Source organism: Solanum verrucosum, unplaced genomic scaffold (genome assembly GCF_900185275.1).
Source record: "Solanum verrucosum unplaced genomic scaffold, falcon-dt-bn FXZP01000270.1, whole genome shotgun sequence".
NCBI lineage: Eukaryota > Viridiplantae > Streptophyta > Magnoliopsida > Solanales > Solanaceae > Solanum > Solanum verrucosum.
In genome coordinates this window covers 263,748-281,963 of record NW_026020035.1, presented here as the reverse complement: position 1 = coordinate 281,963, position 18,216 = coordinate 263,748, and the positions used below count along the sequence as shown (strand labels likewise).

The following is an 18,216-nucleotide window of genomic DNA, read 5'->3' as shown; positions in this document are numbered from 1 at the left end:
CATCTTTTATTTTTAGGTAAAGAATTTAAAATACTTTTTAGAAAAATAGTTTCTGACTCAAAAACAAACTCTGATAACTAATTCGGGACCTGATCCAACATTTGAACTAGGACATAACCCCATCGATCGATTTAGGACCCTCCATAGATACCCAATTACCCAAAACCTAACCTCAACTCCCGATTCGGTACCCGACATTCAAACTAGGACTCATCCGCGACATCCGAACTTGGACACAAGACCAAAGATTGATTTAGAATCCGACCCTGACACATGATTTGGGATCTAACCCCAATTCTCGATCGAGACCTGACATTTGATGTAGACCCAACCCTAATCCAAACACTGACACCTGATCCAATGACTGATTCGGGTCCCGATTACGACACCGAACCCGATACTCGATGCCAACTCAAGACCCAAAGCTAGCTCAAGATCCGATGCTAACTCGGAACCCAACACCCAAAAAAGTCCTGACACCTGAATTAATACCCTACTTTTGAACCAAAACCCGATTTAGAGTCAATTCCCTAAATGGTCACCCAAGTTTAGGTGAATTTCCTTGAAATATCATTTATGTTTCATTTAGGACCAAAATATAACTCAACTATCCTTATTTTCCTCCAAATATACTTGTCACTTCAAAAGTTTCACTCTCTCCTAGTTGGAATGCCATGTCATTGAAGCTTTTTTTTTTAAGAATAGACTTATTTAATTCATCAAACTCATTTAACTAAAATAATGATCTTATTATTTTCTAAAAAGTATATATTAGTTTATAAGAAGAAATTTTCATGCTTAAGAATCTTTTATCATAATTAATTTTTATTTTTTTATGCTATGAAGAATAGTTTTTTTAAGATTTACTATAATGTCATTAATTTTGAATACTTATAAACACATATATTCAAAATATATTGATATATAAATCACTCATGAATGTCAACTTACATCAATTAATCATATATTATATAATGGATCAATAATATTAACGGTCAATTAACTATTAAAAAAATAGTTAATTGGGCACTTTGAAATCCATACTTACAATATCTTTTTTTGAAAAGAAAATAGAAAGTGAATAATATTTATATTAGAAAATAAAATTTTGATCTTTATTTATCAATATATTAATCTCATATAATATGTATATTACTAAATTAAAATAGACAATTCAATTAATTATTACTTGTATTTCATGAATTTGGGATGATATATATATATATTGGTGTTTAATTGTATGATAAGTTAAAGTATGATATAATATAGCAATTAAAGAATAAAAATAAAAAAATAAAATTAAAAAAAAGTTAAATAATAATTTTCTTTTTCTTAATACTTTTATTTAAAAAATTGCTTAAAATTTTCAAATAATTTACTTAGGAATTTTGAAAATTACCAAGTAATAATTGCACACAAAGTCTTTTTCATTGAATTTTGTTTGGTAAAAAATATAAAGGAATTAGTTTTTTTAATTTTTTTTTGTAATCTTCATAAATGCTCATGTAATTTATATATTGTTATGTAGAGACATACGTTTGATGAATTAAATAGGTCTATTATTTTTTAAAATAATGTAATAACATGACATATCAACTAGAATAGAATGCGACTTTTGAAATATTTAGTATTTATTTATTATTAGATAAAAATAGTAATAATATTATTCACTTTTTATTTTTTTCAAGAAAAAAATATTGTAAGCATGAATTTCAAAATACACAATTAATTTTATTGTAATAGTTAATTGATATTTAATATTATTGATTCATTATAAAATTTATGATTACTTGATGTAAGTTAGCATTCATGAGTGATTTGTATATCAATATTTTTTTTGAATGTATATGTTTATAAGTATTCAAAATTGATTATATTATAGTACATTTTAAAAACCTTTTCTTCATAACATAAAAAAATAAAAAGTTTAATTATAATAAAAGATTCTTAAGTATGAAGATTTATTCTTAATAAACTAATATAAAAAAAATTATAATATGATCACTATTTTAGTTAAATGGGTTTAATGAATAAAATTAGTCTATTATTAATAAAAAACTTTAATGACATGTCATACCAACTAGGAGAGAGTGAGGCTTTTGAAGTGTCAAGTATATCTGGAGGAAAATAGTGATAGTTGAGTGATATTTTGGTCTTAAATGAAACATAAATGATTTTTCAAGGCAATTACCTAAACTTGGGTGACCATTTAGGGAATCGACTCCCTGATTTAGGACCCAAACCTGAAATTCGATTAGGGACCTTATTGTAACACCTAGAATTTTTTGAACTAAAATCTGAACCATCCTTTCTGGTGAGTAGGATTTTACCAAGGAATTCAAAATTTCTTAAGTATTAAGATCACTAGATATAGCACCTTGAGTTCCAACAAGAATTAAAGAGAATTCATTCAATTCCTAGGTTCTTCTAAGTTTTGGGTCAACTTAAAATGACCATAATCTTCATTAAATAATGAGTTATGTGACCCATAAGATATCCAATGAAAGGCCTTCGAATTATCTTTTCAACGCCACTGAGTTTGCTAAATTTTGAGCTCGTGTGAGAGAGATATGCCCGTTTGAAGACGGGTTGTCCAATTAAGGAAAGTTACCCAAAAATATGAGGGGTATTTTGGTGTTTTCCTTACCCAATTGGATTTAAGTGTTTTAGTAACGTTTTAGTAGTCTAAACTGATTAGAATTAGTTTCATTCATCCCCAAAAGCGTTTAGGATTTTAGAGAGAAGATTCAAGAGGAGAAAAAGTTCAAAGTTTCAAGCGTTCGTTCAAAAATTCAAGATTTCGCCAAGAACCTAGTTATTTGTGGTATGTAAGCTTCCATAGTGTTGGGTTTGTTCACCCAGACGCCAATAATGCATTTTTTTTTGCGAATCTATCCATAAATATTGAGCAATTTAATTTCTTGATGAGTTCTTGATAAGTGTTCTTGAAGTTTCCTTATCGATTAAGTTTTGATGTAAGATTCTACTTGAGTCAAGTTCAAAAAACCATATCTCTTAGAATATAAATAGTTACATGAGTCATAACCTACTAAATTAAAGGTATTTGAATCTACTTTCCAACGCCACCAATTTTGCGTTAATCCAATTTCTGAGTAAAAAGTTATGACTATTTTAGTAACCTATACAGTGTTGTTACAAATTTAGCCCACGGGAAAACATTAAAAGGGTTGTTTTTGTTTTTTTACCTCCAAGAAAACCCTAAACACATTTCTTGACAAATAAAAGGCTCAAAACAATATGATTTTCATCTTTTAATCCATTATTCTCTTCTATCTCAAACCCTAAGGAAAAACCCTAAGGAAAAATCAAAGTAGAAGACTCCATTCAAGATTCTTTCAATCTTTTACAAGATTCTTCTTCAAGGTAAGTCTTTTTCCAAGAATTCCAATTTTTTCAACTCAAATTCCTCCATACAATTATGAATCACTAATGAAAATCATAATTCTTGGCCATAGAGATTTCAAGAAACTAATTCAAGAATCTCAAGAAAGGTTTTCTTGATTGTTTACCTCAAGCTAGGGTTTCAAGGCTTCTAATCAAGTTCTTCTTCAAGATCCTTTCAAGATTCTTCAAGAACCTTGATTTTCCAGGTATGTAAGGCTATCATAGTGTTGGACTAGTTCGTCCTCACGCCCTCCATCTACTTTCAAATCAGTAAAAGAGCAATTCAAGATTCTTTCCTAGATTTGAGTATTCTTGAGATAAGTTGATTTGAGTTCTTGAGTTCATGGTTCTTTTAAAAATTATATTCCTAATTATTGAGTTTTAAACTGAGTTTTGAGGAAGTAAGTATGAGAATGAGAAGAGTCGTATACATGAGTTCTATATTATTATGTAGACCCTCGAGTCGAGTCGTTCATGCCCATAAATTCCGCATGAACTTCATAATTTGAATATCTTTGAGAGGAGTAGTATCTTCGAGTTCTAAGTCTTTGAGAATTGAGTTTCTAATCCTTTTGAGATTATATTCCTACTGATGGGACTACTACATGTTACTCATGAAGCCTTTGAGTTGAGTTGTTCATGACCATAAATCCGCATGAACCCTATGAGTCGAGCAGTCTAGAGATGAGTAGTATCATTGAGTCTTGAGTTCTGAATACTAAAGTTCTTTATTTCTATAAGATCCCAATGTTGAGTCGTTCATGTTCATAATTCCACATGAACCCTATGATTTGAGTTATAAATTTTAGAAAGCTTTTTAAAGCCAACACTTGAGTTCTTAAATTGAGTTTTGAGAAATTAAAGATGAGTTTTGAGAAAAGAGTTTTCTAAAATATGATTAGTATGAGAATCGAGTATGCCATCAATGTATGAGCAGTATGGTATCTAGATATACCATCAATGTTTATGCAGTATGACTTCCCGAGTCATCAATGATCACATTATAATATGATTTTGAAATATTTTTGAGAAAGAGTAGAGTTGAGTTCATGTTTTTAAAAATTATATATGGGAACTAAGTATTCCTAAGATTAAATGTTTTCACATTTAAGATGAGAGGAAACTGAGATTTTCAAAAGAGTTTTGAGCAGTTTGAGTACCATCTCTTTTAAGAGAAAGATTCTTTAGTAATAATTTCAAACCACTAAAAAATTTATGTTTTTAAACATATGAGCTAAGTATATTTTTAGGACTAGTATTGAGCACCGATATGGGGACGAGTTCAGATAACTCAAGTCTCCATAAACTATATAGCTAATGTGGATAGAAAGGGTCATACTTTTAGATGATTCCTTAATACTTTTTAGCATAGACTAGTGGATCCACTTAGTTGAGATGTTCTATACCCCAGCAAAGTATAGGACGGTTCTGGCAGCGTGGGTGAGACGATGTATTATCACATAGCTCATAGTGATGGTTGTCGGTTAGAGTAACTCCCACAAAGTTATATTGTATTTTTATATATCCAAACCAAGTTATTATTGTATTCTTCAATACATTGAGTTTCTATCTACTATTTTAAAATCTTTCCATATATATTGCATCTTTTACTATTGTTTTATCCTTAAGTATCATGAGTTGAGTCTCTTGAGTTGAGTACCTTTGAGTTGAGTATCATATCTTTGTGTTGAGTATCTTATTCTTGAGTTGAGTTGAGAAGAGGTAAGTATGTTTCCTTTTTATCAAGTTCAAGCCTATGTTTATGCTTTAGAATTCCCCTTACATGCTCGTACATTTCACGTACTGAGCCATTTGGCCTGCATCGTTTCATGATGCAGAAACAGGTATTCGGGGTCATCAATAAGAGCTTCGTTGATACCACATGGAGTTCCAGTTGGCTATGGTGAGCCTCTTTGTTTTCAGAGAATTTCATTTTCTTTTTTCAGTTTTGTGAGGATGTCGTGGGTCTTGTCCCGACTTCCATCTTTTTCATTTAGAGGCTTCATAGATAGATAGTAGAGTTTGAGAAGTCTATTTCATTTATTTTGTTAAATGTTTTAAAGACTTGAGATGCCTATTTCTGGCGAGTTGAATATATTATTTTTATTCAGTTTTTAAGCTTTGTATGCTTGAATTAGTCTTCTGCTTGTAGTTAGCCAGGATGAGCGTTCACTTGGGGACCAATAATGGTTCTCGAGTGCTGGCCACGTCCAGGGTGTAGAATTGGGTCGTGACACTGACCTCAACTCTTGACCCAAGAACAGACTTCTGAACCAAGACCCAATCCTGACACTTGATGAATGACCCGACTTCTTAAATACGGACCCGACTCTGACTCCCAATGCATGACCTGACCCTGACTCCTGACTTACAATCAGATCCAAACTCCTGACTCGTGGCTCAATTTTGACCTCAACGTGACATGACCTCGACTTACCACCCAAGACTCGATCCCAACTCCCAAACCGGGACCTCACTTTTGAACTAAGACTCAACCTTGATGTTTGACCCAGAATCCAACTTTCGAAATAAGATCAGATCTCGAGACCCAATCTCAAACCCAACCTTTGACCGTGATGATCAATTTGAGACCCAAACTTGACATCTGACCTAGGATCTAACCTCGACTCTCGACCTATAACACAAAAAATGACTTGAAACCTCACCCGACACCGAATTCAAGATTTGACCTTGACCTCGATACTTGACCTGGGATTTGACCTCAAATCTTGAGTCGGAACCCGATATCCATAATGGGATCCAACCTTGTTCGAGACTTTGGAGTTGGGTATCGAATCGAGGTTACAAGTTAGGTCCTAATTGGAGAATCAAGAGTTGTATCTCGTATTAGTATTGGGAATCGGTACCCAAAACATGCGTTAGGGTGGAAAGTTAAAAAAGTGTTTTTGAAAATATTTTTCTTAATTTTGGAGGTGAGTAATTTTTCTTAAATTTGAGAAAAATAAGTTGATTTGTGTCACACCCAAGCCTATACACCCTAGGCATGACCAATACACAAAAACTATTTTTGCTCCCAAGCAAACCTTTGACCAGACTGACTTCTGAGCGAATGACTAAACAAACATAAATAAGGTTTATAAAATAAATATTTTATATCATTTAAATATATCTCATGCAAAAGTCTAAATAAATCTGAATATAAATAATAATAGTCATAATAATGTTTAAAACTTTTGCATGATAATGACTGATTCGGCTCTTTAATTTTGTCTATCTAGGAAACATCTACTAACTGAAGATAGGTGTCTGGACAAGAAACATGACTACCTGACTATTTCACTAACGATGACCAAAAATCAAATAAACTGAACTAAGTAAATTTGAGTCCTCCCGAAGCAAGGAGGTCTCTCCAACAACTGATGGAAAGAAATCTTACCGAACGTATTCTATCAAAATTATCTGAATTTGCATAGTAAAATGATGTCAGTACATATACAGTGTGTAAGAAGACTAAATGAAATACATAACTGAACTTAATAAAAGAGATAGAAGTAAAGCATGGACATGAACGAAAAATCATTAAAGTTTTACAATGAGATATGCACTAATAGCCAAAAACACTAAAATAATATACTTTACTTTTCTGGGATCACTATGAGTCTTGTGATGACACAACGTCTAGTTCACATTTCCAGAGATGTCCTATACATTGTCGGAGTATATGACAACAAAACTTAAGTTATGGATCAATCTAAAAATCCCTCAATGAGGCCGGGTTAGGATTCACCCAAATCAATGGCACAATCATATCTACACTGTGGCACAGGTTATGGGGTTTGAGCTATCTAAAGTCTTACTCAAATCGGTACTCAATACTACTCCCAAAATATGCAATAATGCTCATACTATTATTTGTGTTGAGTTACTACTCTAAAGACCCTCTTTAAGGAAAACTAATCTTTACTTTACCAACTGAGATTTCTTCTAAAACTATTTATGCTCTTCTTGAATTAGTTATACTTTTCTCAATACAAAATAGTTCATTTGGTTTCATTAGCGTTCCCTTAAAAACTCTTCTCAATTGAGTAACTTAAAATACTTGAACTTTACTTTAATTTAGAAGTCAAGCATGAAAATATTTATGTAAAAACTTTCAACAATTCACAACTAAATAGGGTTCATGTGATAAAATAAGCATGAACAACAATTTAAGAACCGAGATACATGAAGTACTATAATCTCAATGATAAGAATCAAAGTTCAATAACAAGGAATAAAAGTCAATTTGAAGTTCATGAAAACCTTGGTATAAACCTTAGATTTAACTCTTACTAACTAAATTTTAGAGATAGAGAGTGAGCACAAACTTAGTTCATCACCATGAATAGCTTACATACTATCATTCTAATGGAAACTCTAACTCTGAAGAGGAACCCCAAAACTCTCTTCTTAAACTTTAAGGATGAGTTTTTGTTTTTTCTAGATATAGGCGAAAGACTTGATGTTAGAATCTTGTTAAGAATTGTGATAAGAGATTGAGATTGCTTAGAATTAAATTAAATACATAGGAGAAACATACCTTGGTATTGGAGATTAAGGAGAGAAGAGAATTTAAAAGAAATAATCCCTAAGTCATCCGAGATGAATTTTCTAGTGACCCATCAACTTAACTTAGAGACTATTTGACATTGATGCTAAAAAGTACTTATTTTATAGAAGTGTTATAAAATAAAAGGAGAATATTAAACTAAAATAACAAAGAAAGTAAAAGAGAGAAAAAGTAGTAACTGTATTTTGCTTCTATCTTGTATAGCTTTATTTCATATAGAATGGAAGGTTTTATAAGCCTTCTAACTTGGAGTAGTATACTTGCTACAGTAATCTACTTGGCCTCCAAGATGAGTGGGCCCCATCCATATATACATCCAATTCTTTATTTTACAACACTCCTCTTTGGATGTTCATGTAAAAGAAAAATGATAGTAAAAGAACAAATATGTATGGTTATAATTAAGACACATTGTTTGTTCCCTCATTACAAACAGCTTGAAGAAAGATAGTAGGGCTACTTGTAAGCTGCTTATAAAAACCTGCTTGTGTAAGCTATTTATAGGAACTTGCATGCGGAGCTACTTGTAAGTTGTATTCTTGATTTCAAGCTTATCTAGGAAACTGTGTAATGGGCATCACAATATGATTCACTGGAGTTTTTTCATAGATAATGTGCCTCGTTAAAATCTCACTAGAAAAAAAAATCCTATGGGAAAAAGTCCCAGTGAAGGAAAAAGAGTACACAAATCTAGAAATACACGTTGAGATCTGCCTCATTAAAAATCTTACCAGGAAAACCCAGTGGGACAAACCCTTGGTTATGAAAAAAAGAGTGCAGTGCGTATTTACTCCCCCTAATTAAAACATCATTTAATTCTTGTAAAGGATGTCTCCCAATCTTATACTTAGCTTTCCAAATGTTGATATTAATTGTGTCTTTGTGATCAAATCACATTCATAAAGATGTTGCATCATTGAGCTTATCTTGGTATATTGTTTTCTTGTCCATTGGATATGTTGAATTCAGCCAAAAACATTTTTGACAATCACTTAGTTTGTGACTTCGTCGGCATAGACAAATTGTTCATATAACTTGTTTGTAGCAATATTCAAGTGACAAAAACTTTCTTGATAATAAGATTGATTGTCTTGTTGTATAATATAATATGATAGTATTTCCACATGAAAACATATATCTCTTTTGAGATCAAACTTGGTATAAATCAAATGATTTTCTGTAGTTTCATAATCAATAAACCTTGACAAGATTGCTAGAATAAATAAATCAATATTTAATTCACTTTGATATCACTATTGATAAGAATAATGTTATATTTTTCATGCACATTAATAAAATTATCGTACCATGAATAACAATAATAATAATAGCAGAATACATAAGTGCACTAATTGCACTATGACATGGTACTTTCTTACCATTTTAATGAGATAAAAACTTATCTTTATGTTAAGTGATCTCACAATCATTGGGGTACTATTCAATGGAATCACTTTAAAATCTTTTAAATCCTTTAGGGATTTACATATAACATTTACTGTCTCTATGATAATCATTCATCATGCGTATTCAAGTTTTTCATATATTGTCAGATTGATAGAAACCTCATCGCATCCACCTTAGGAGTATATATCTCCATACAATAATATCAGGACTTTTGCAAAAATCCTTATTTTTCAACGTATAAGCCTTAGTTCATATTTTACGATTTCACTTACTGCACAATAATTCATTTGTACCCCACTGACATTATATCTTGATATATGGATAAAATAAGTTCAAAAACATCACTTTTCCTTGTGAATAAAAATATACTTGAATTCTTTGGCCAACCATTTATCTTTCAACTTTCGACATATTTAATATCAAGATCCTCATCACCATTTATAATTTTGAGCACTACATTATATTCAGATATCGTCAACGATTATTTGATAACGATTCTAATGTGACATAACTTATCAAGCTCACTTTGTTTTTAATCGTTTTTAGGTACCTGAACCTTTACCAAGGTTTTTATAAAGTGTTATGTCACGGTGCTCTTTCTAAAGCACATGCCTCATTATTATGACCATCGTGATCATTTTCTTCTTTTCTTCTTAAAAAAGTTTTATGTTTCGAATCGGTTAATCTATCGCGCTTCATGCATGCCATAAATTATGTTCCTCAAGGACCTTTTACTGGGGCATTTATAACTGAATTATAACAAAGGGTCAGCGAATGCGTTTGACAATTGACTTAAATTATCTCTTCAATGAAGATCATATCAATGATAATTCATTACGTATAACTTATTTCTAGTTGATTATCTCCCCCTAATGTTAGATAATCTAACATTCACCCAACCTCATTTGGGGACTCATCTTTGTGCATTGCATAATGGTGGAGCAATGAAATAATATACCACACATTTAAATTTATAGATGGGAATTATTTGGTTCCTGACCCAAAATCAATTGTGATAGGGGAACTTTGTTGGCTTGATACGTACACATGTTACTGTACTTTAAATAACAGCTCTCATATCAAATTTCTTTTGGGAGTTTTGTTCTCATAACTAATGGTTTAGCTATAATTGGAGGCATATAATTTCTATTTAAACCACTTGGCTATAAATCAACATCACTACTATATAATTTTATAATTTGAAATGTTCTCTTGATTTAACAATTCGAGCAAACAACCTTTGCAAATATCAAATTATAAGTTGAAAATAAAGCACATGTGACCCTAGCATAGATGCATCTATTAAAATCATTTAATAGTAAATGGTCCACATGGCGGGTGAACGGGTCCAAATTCACATTTTTATACATTTAAAAAATTTTAGGAGATAAAATCTCAATGATAGCTGGTACAACAATAATTTTATCATGAGAACAAACAACACAAGACAATTCTTGAAGAATTTATTATTTCTTCAATATATATATATATATATATATATATATAACCACATAAATTCTCATTTATCTTTGTATCATATTTGAACCGAAATGGTCATCAACCAGTCATGCCAACTGATATTTATTTCAATAAACTTCTACTTTGTTTTTCATGTGATTACATCATCATGCCCATACTTAGTTACCACAAACAACATGAAAACATGGTTAATATTTCACATAAATGTTTATAACCCTCTCTGAATAAATGAAGATCTTAAATCTTTCCATATTTTATAGTCTCAATATAATTTTTTCTTGACTATTTCTTTGAAACTTAAAAAGGTTCTTTTGAGACTTACTATAATTCCAATATCATGAGTAATTTTATTTATTTGGGTAGTAGCATATTAGCTTACCAAAGCTCACAATTAATATTGGATACTACCACATATTTCATAACATTGTTTGTGTGGTGAACATCTCATTCAAGGAGAAATATATATCATCATTGTCATGGTCAAAATCATTACATTATTTCTCTCAAACCTTCCGTAGAGGTGAGCACTGATATTTATCCAATCATACATGAGCACGACATTATCCAAAATTTTCATTATCTGCTGACACATTCACTTCAAGAATGATCGAAGGTTTGTTGATACTTATCACAAGTCATATTCTTGTCAAGGGATTGACTATAATCATATATACATGCTTCATAATTTTTCATTATAATTTTGTTGTCATATCTTGACATTTATCATATTTATATGACACATCTCAACATCACTTTGAAGGTAAAGTGTACCATCACTTTACTTTCATTTCTTTAGATGAAGGATTTATAGATTTATCAAATTATTAGGTTACATATCAACCGTTTGCCTAATACCTTTCATATCAAATTTGATGACAAAAATTATTTTCACTCTTCTAAGGATCAATTTGAGAACTCGTAATGTTCTTTCTTTTATAATTATAACAATGACTATTATTATTTTGTCCCTTTATGTCTATATTCATATGTTCAGCCATAAAGTCATATTGTCGTCTTTTAGACTTTTAATATATTGCTATCACATTCACATGGAACATATAATTCTTGGTTGAGATAGAAATATAATTTTTTCAAGAAAATTAGAGTGTCGTGCTGATAACGTGTTATAAAATAAAAGGAGAATATTAAACTAAAATAACAAAGAAAGAAAAACAGAGAAAAAGTAGTAACTATATTTTGTTTATATCTTGTATATCTTTATTATTGGAATGTTTTATAAGCCTTCAAACTTGGAGTAATAACTACAAGAAATTGTACTTTTAACGACCACTTCTTAATGAAGGGATATGAATCCGGTCATTAAAAGTGTATTTATAGCGACACATTTTTTTTCCAGTCGTTAAAGGTCCATTTTTTTTATTTAATATAATTAGAGTTAGTATAATATCCAGACGTTAAAAGTATTTATATCAATTTATTAATTATTTATATACTAAAAAAAGTATTGAAATTTTAGTTTCATTATTTCCTTATTTTTCCACTACACACGTGTTACCACTCTCCCACTTCTCCAAAAAGAAAACATAAAGTCCTGCGTAAACTTTCCTCATTGCCATATTTTTCTCTCTAGAAGTGAAAAAAAAGCTCAATTTTCTCAGCATCTATAGTCAATGGAGCGATGGTTAGAGAAAAATCAGGAATCGTTGGAGGAAATTTCGCAAGCACCTTCTCTCCCATGTTCTCTTTGAATAAAATCAGCTAAGCAGAGATCTAATTGGGTGCGTCTCTCCAAGGTTTGTTAGAGGAAAATTAGCATATACAGTAACACATGTTTCTCTGTTAAACGTTATAAAAATATGATCTGCATCTCGCTTGTTTGATTGCAGAACAACAAAATCGTCTTTCTCTTCTTACGACTTGTTGTAACTTTGCTTCAATTGACATTATTCAGACCCTATCTTGGTGTTTACATATCTTCCAGGTATGATTTTGTTATTATAACTATGAATTGCCTTGTGGAATGCTTGATTTTGTTCGATTTTAGGTTTTTCCCAATTATGGGTTTCATCTGGGTTTTTTTCGTTCTTTTTTTTTGGTGTTCTTGAACTTATATATATATATATATATTATATATATATTATTCATATTGATATTTTCACCATCCTTACTTGTGTGTGCGAGTGGTCCACTTTGCGTACTTTTGTCGAGTTAGATAGTTGATGGAGGATCCACTTATAGTGATATAGAACTTGAGCCAAACAGTGAGTAAGAGCATGAAAAATATCAATAACTTATGTACCGTAAATTTCAATTATTAGTGGATGTAAGCTGTGTAGTAAGGAAAGTTTAAGTTCATAAAAGAGGGCGAGTAACTTGAACACTAAACTGTTACCAACAAAAATTGACAAACATTTCATTTTTAGGCTTTGAACAGAAGTTTACAACTCTTGCAGGACAAGAGGAAAAGAAAATGGAAAAAATTATTGCCTCTAATATGAACTGTTAGTTCCTCATCTTTACGAAATTCAACAACAGTTCACTGTTTATATCCCTGCTCCACTATTTTGTGTCTTTGCTTAGAAATGATAATTGTACTAACACTGATCAATTGATTTTTAGGCTTCCCTAAGACATCCACATCACTTTTGTTAGATGTTTAACTAGTATTCTTATCTATTGCATAATGTGTACTCTCTGTTTCTTTGTGTCTGAGCTGATGGACTTTTGAAGCTTGTATTATTGTCATAACTTGATATCTTCTGTTAGTGCCTACAAACTGCTGTGTTTTAAAAAAAATAAAGTATACAACATGTTGTTGGCCTGGATTGTCGACTTAGTTGTTGCTAGCAGCTGTTGTTAGGTATTTAGCTGTTGCTTTACCTGCTAACCTGCTACTTTAGTTACTGCTAATAGATGATGAAGTATTGTCAAGGGTTCTTAGGTGTTTAGCTGCAACTGTATAATATAATATGATATTTACAGAATCTTCTTTTGTTAATTATGATATATTTAATAGGAAAAATCATAAAAGTTGAGAATTTATTCAATAGTGACACGTGTTGAAAGAAGAAATATAGCCTTTCGTCGTCACTGCTCAACACTAGTGTTCTGTTTTGTTTGACCCAAATATATGTCGGGTCAACGAATGATGATGAAACGACTACTTGTAAGCGTGATCCTCTATCCTCTCTCAATTCACCTATCACTTGATACGAAATCAATCAAGAAGTAAAGAACTAGTAAAATCCTTGAGTTGTACTGAACTAGTTACTGGGGACAATTTTGTCCAAAAAAGGATAGAACTAAAACTAGCTTTAAGATGACGGATTTGAGTTATTTGGGAAAATATTTTCCATCAAACCACCTTCTATTTATCTCATTTCTGAAGGCTCCAAAAATAGCAGCAGAGATCATCAACAAGGTGCTCTTGATGGTCTTATCAACTTTCCAACGACTCCAACTCACATATGCCTCTATCTAAATCTGAGGTAACCCATCTCAATCCAAAAATGTTGAAAAATAAGCTCCAAATGCCAAAATAAACTTTTGTAAGTCATTCTGTCCGGAATACTTGCATCACTGTTGGAAGCTTCCACCTTGGCTAGCAGTTCCAGCAAGCCCTCTAACTTCTAGGCTTGAGGCTGTCTTCTTAAATGTACATTCCAGATGTTGCTCCAGTTTTTTGCAATTGAGAAGACCTTGTCAAGTTCCATATCATATAAATCAGGATAAGATGACGGCTTGTAGTTATTTGGGACAATATTTTTCATCAAACCACCTCCTATTTCTCTCATTCTGAAGGCTCCAAAAATAGCAGCAGGGATCATCAACAAGGTGTTCTTGATGGTCTTATCAACTTTCCAACAACTCCAACTCACATATGCCTCTATCTAAACCTGAGGTAACCCATATCAATCCAAAAATGTTAAAAAATAAACTCCAAATGCCAAAATAAACTTCTGTAAGTCATTCTGTTCAGAATACTTGCATCTTTGTTGGAAGCTTCCACCTTGGCTAGCAGTTCCAGCAAGCCCTCTAACTTCTAGGCTTGATGGTGTCTTCTTAAATGTACATTCCAGATGTTGTTGCTCCAGTGTTTGGCAATTGAATAGACCTTGTCAACTTCCATATCATATAAACTAGGATAAGATGACGACTTGAAGTTATTTGGGACAATATTTTCCATCAAACCACCTTCTATTTCTCTCATTCAGAAGGCTCCAAAAATAGCAGCAGGGATCATCAACAAGGTGTTCTTGATGGTCTTATCAACTTTCCAACAACTCCAACTCACATATGCCTCTATCTAAACCTGAGGTAACCCATCTCAATCCAAAAATGTTGAAAAATAAGCTCCAAATGCCAAAATAAACTTCTGTAAGTCATTCTGTCCGGAATACTTGCATCCTTGTTGGAAGCTTCCACCTTGGCTAGCAGTTCCAACAAGCCCTCTAACTTCTAGGCTTGAGGGTGTCTTCTTAAATGTACATTCCAGATGTTGTTGCTCCAGTTTTTGGCAATTGAAAAGACCTTGTCAAGTTCCATATCATATAAACTAGGATAAGATGACGACTTGGAGTTATTTGGGACAATATTTTCCATCAAGCCACCTTCTGTTTCTCTCATTCAGAAGGCTCCAAAAATAGCAGCAGGGATCATCAACAAGGTGTTCTTGATGGTCTTATCAACTTTCCAACAACTCCAGCTCACATATGCCTCTATCTAAACCTGAGGTAACCCATCTCAATCCAAAAATGTTGAAAAATAAGCTCCAAATGCCAAAATAAACTTCTGTAAGTCATTCTGTCCGGAATACTTGCATCACTATTGGAAGCTTCCACCTTGGCTAGTAATTCCAGCAAGCCCTCTAACTCCTAGGCTTGAGGGTGTCTTCTTAAATGTACATTCCAGATGTTGTTGCTCCAGTTTTTGGCAATTGAGAAGACCTTGTGAAGTTCCATATCATATAAACCAAGATAAGGTGTTTCTACCAAGCCATTTATCTTTCCAAAATTTGACATGCTCTTCATTACTTGAATTGAACCATACCTTTTGGAGAATTCATTACCCAGCTTGCTAATATATTTCTGAAGTCCTACTCCATAGCGAGCATTAGAGATATAAAAAATTTCTTCACAAGGAATAAGGTAAGAAACTAATAATCTTAGCATTTGAGGATTTGTTATTACTAATGATATGTTAGGTATTAAAATTGCAGCCCCTTATGGTAATAACCGAAAGTAAACAGATCAGAGTTAGTAACAAAGGCCTAAAGATCTGGATAAGTGCTAAATGACAATCTACAAATTGTAAAGAGTTTCGATAATCTCAGCAAAGTAATATAATCTCCGAACCTTCGAGCCTCCTATCTAAAAGAGTGAAACAATTTTAAGATACATATAAAGATAAAATGTAATTGTAAGTCTTTCTTAAGTGATTGATAGTAATTAAATTGACTAGTAATCTTAGCTAGCTAGTTAATCCGTTATTAAAATGATGAATATTTATTGTACTTACAAAAGAGAATAGTGATGTATCAAGTCTCTTAAATCTCTTAGCATTTGTTTTTTTTGATGCATCATCTAAGAATCACACCTTTCTTGATTTATACTATTTTCATGTCATCTTCACTGCACTTCTCACTCAGAAACATGTGTTTACTATTCTATGTATTATCCATATATATTTCCATCATCTATCTCAAAAGTTATAACTGAAACATCGCTCTAATGTTAAATATCTCCGGATTATATTTCACTTCCCAATAAGACATAATAAATATTGACTTCTGTAAATGTACATGAACTAAGTGTACATTTATAATTGGAGCAATCACTACACAAATAACTAATTGAAAATCACATAATCAGTTTTCTGAAACTTACCTAGAATCTTTCAGAAAGAGGTCTTCTTCAACTTTTGAACAATAAATGGTTAGTTCTTACTTATGTTGGTGTATTTATAATATCTTTTGTTGAATGAAGATTATGGCACCTAATAAGGAATGGATGCAACTTGTTCAAGATAGACTTGATAATGCTTACATCATTGGGGTGGAGAAATTTTTGGATTATGCTTTTACAAAATTGGGAGAAACACAAGAAATACGTTGTCCATGCATCAGGTGTTGTAATGCATCTTCCAAAACTCATGAGATGGTTAGGTCACATCTATTAGTGTAAGGAATAATTTAGAGTTATACTTTTTGGTATCATCACGGGGGGAGGTTAGGTCAGCCAGAGTCAAATTCTAAATTCGTAGAGGACAATAACATTGAAAATGATGATGATGAGGATGAAATGCATGAGCTCTTAAGGGATTTACACCCTGATTTCATTGAAGAGAATATGAACACTAACAGTGATGATTTTGTTGAGGAAGAACCAAATCCTGAAGCAAAACGATTCTACGGCCTATTAAATGATTATGAACAACCATTATATGAAGGTTCGAAAGCAAGAAAACTTTCTACTTTGATTAAGTTACTTCATATTAAAAGTATTGGCCAATGGAGTAATGCTTCATTCACAATGTTGTTGAAGATGCTAAAGGAAGATTTATTGCCTGATGGATCAAACTTGCCAGATTCATATTACAAGGCAAAGAAGGTAATTCGAAAACTTGGACTTATCAGAATATAGATGCGTGTAAAAACAATTGCATTTTATACTGGAAGGATGATAAGATTCTCGAATTATTCAAAGTGTGTGGCGCATCTAGATGGAAGGAGAATCAACGCAATGGGGAAGCACAATCTAAACGTGGTAAAAAAATACCATGCAAGATTTTACATTATTTTCCTCTAAAGCCAAGACTTCAGAGATTGTTTATGTCCTCAAAAACATCTTCTTTGATGAGATGGCATCATGATGAAAGAGTTGATGATGGAATAATGAGGCACCCAGTTGATTCAGTTGCATGGAAGAGACTTGATGAACTTCATCCATCTTTTGGTATTGAGCCTTGTAATGTTCGACTTGGACTTGCTAGTGATGGTTTTCAACCATTTAAAAATTCGAAAACTCCATATAGCATTTGGCATGTGGTACTTATTCCTTATAATTTGCCACCTAGGTTATTCATGAAGCAAGAAATTTTATTTTATCAATGCTTATTCCTGGTCTTGAAAGTCCCGGGGATGCAATTGATGTGTATCTCCAAACTTTGATAGATGAATTAAAGGAATTATGGGAAACTGGAGTTGAGACCTTTGATGCGTCAGCTAAATAAAATTTTATGCTACATGCAGCTTTGTTATGGACCATTAATGATTTTCCAGCATATGAAAATTTTTTCAGGATGGAGTACCAAAGGAAAATTGGCTTACCCGTGTGGCAATAAAGAAACTATTTCAATTAGGTTGGATAATGGTCAAAAGCAGTGTTATATGCATC

The 18,216-nt window shown here is 32.1% G+C and overlaps 1 long non-coding RNA gene across 1 annotated transcript; it reads left to right on the top strand.

The window, feature by feature from the left end:
* The first annotated feature begins 16,690 nt into the window (after window positions 1-16,690).
* LOC125821631 (uncharacterized) lies at window positions 16,691-17,412 on the top strand. Its single transcript, XR_007442602.1, has 2 exons — window positions 16,691-16,980; window positions 17,200-17,412. It is a non-coding gene; the product is annotated as an uncharacterized LOC125821631 (long non-coding RNA).
* The last annotated feature ends 804 nt before the right edge of the window (window positions 17,413-18,216 follow it).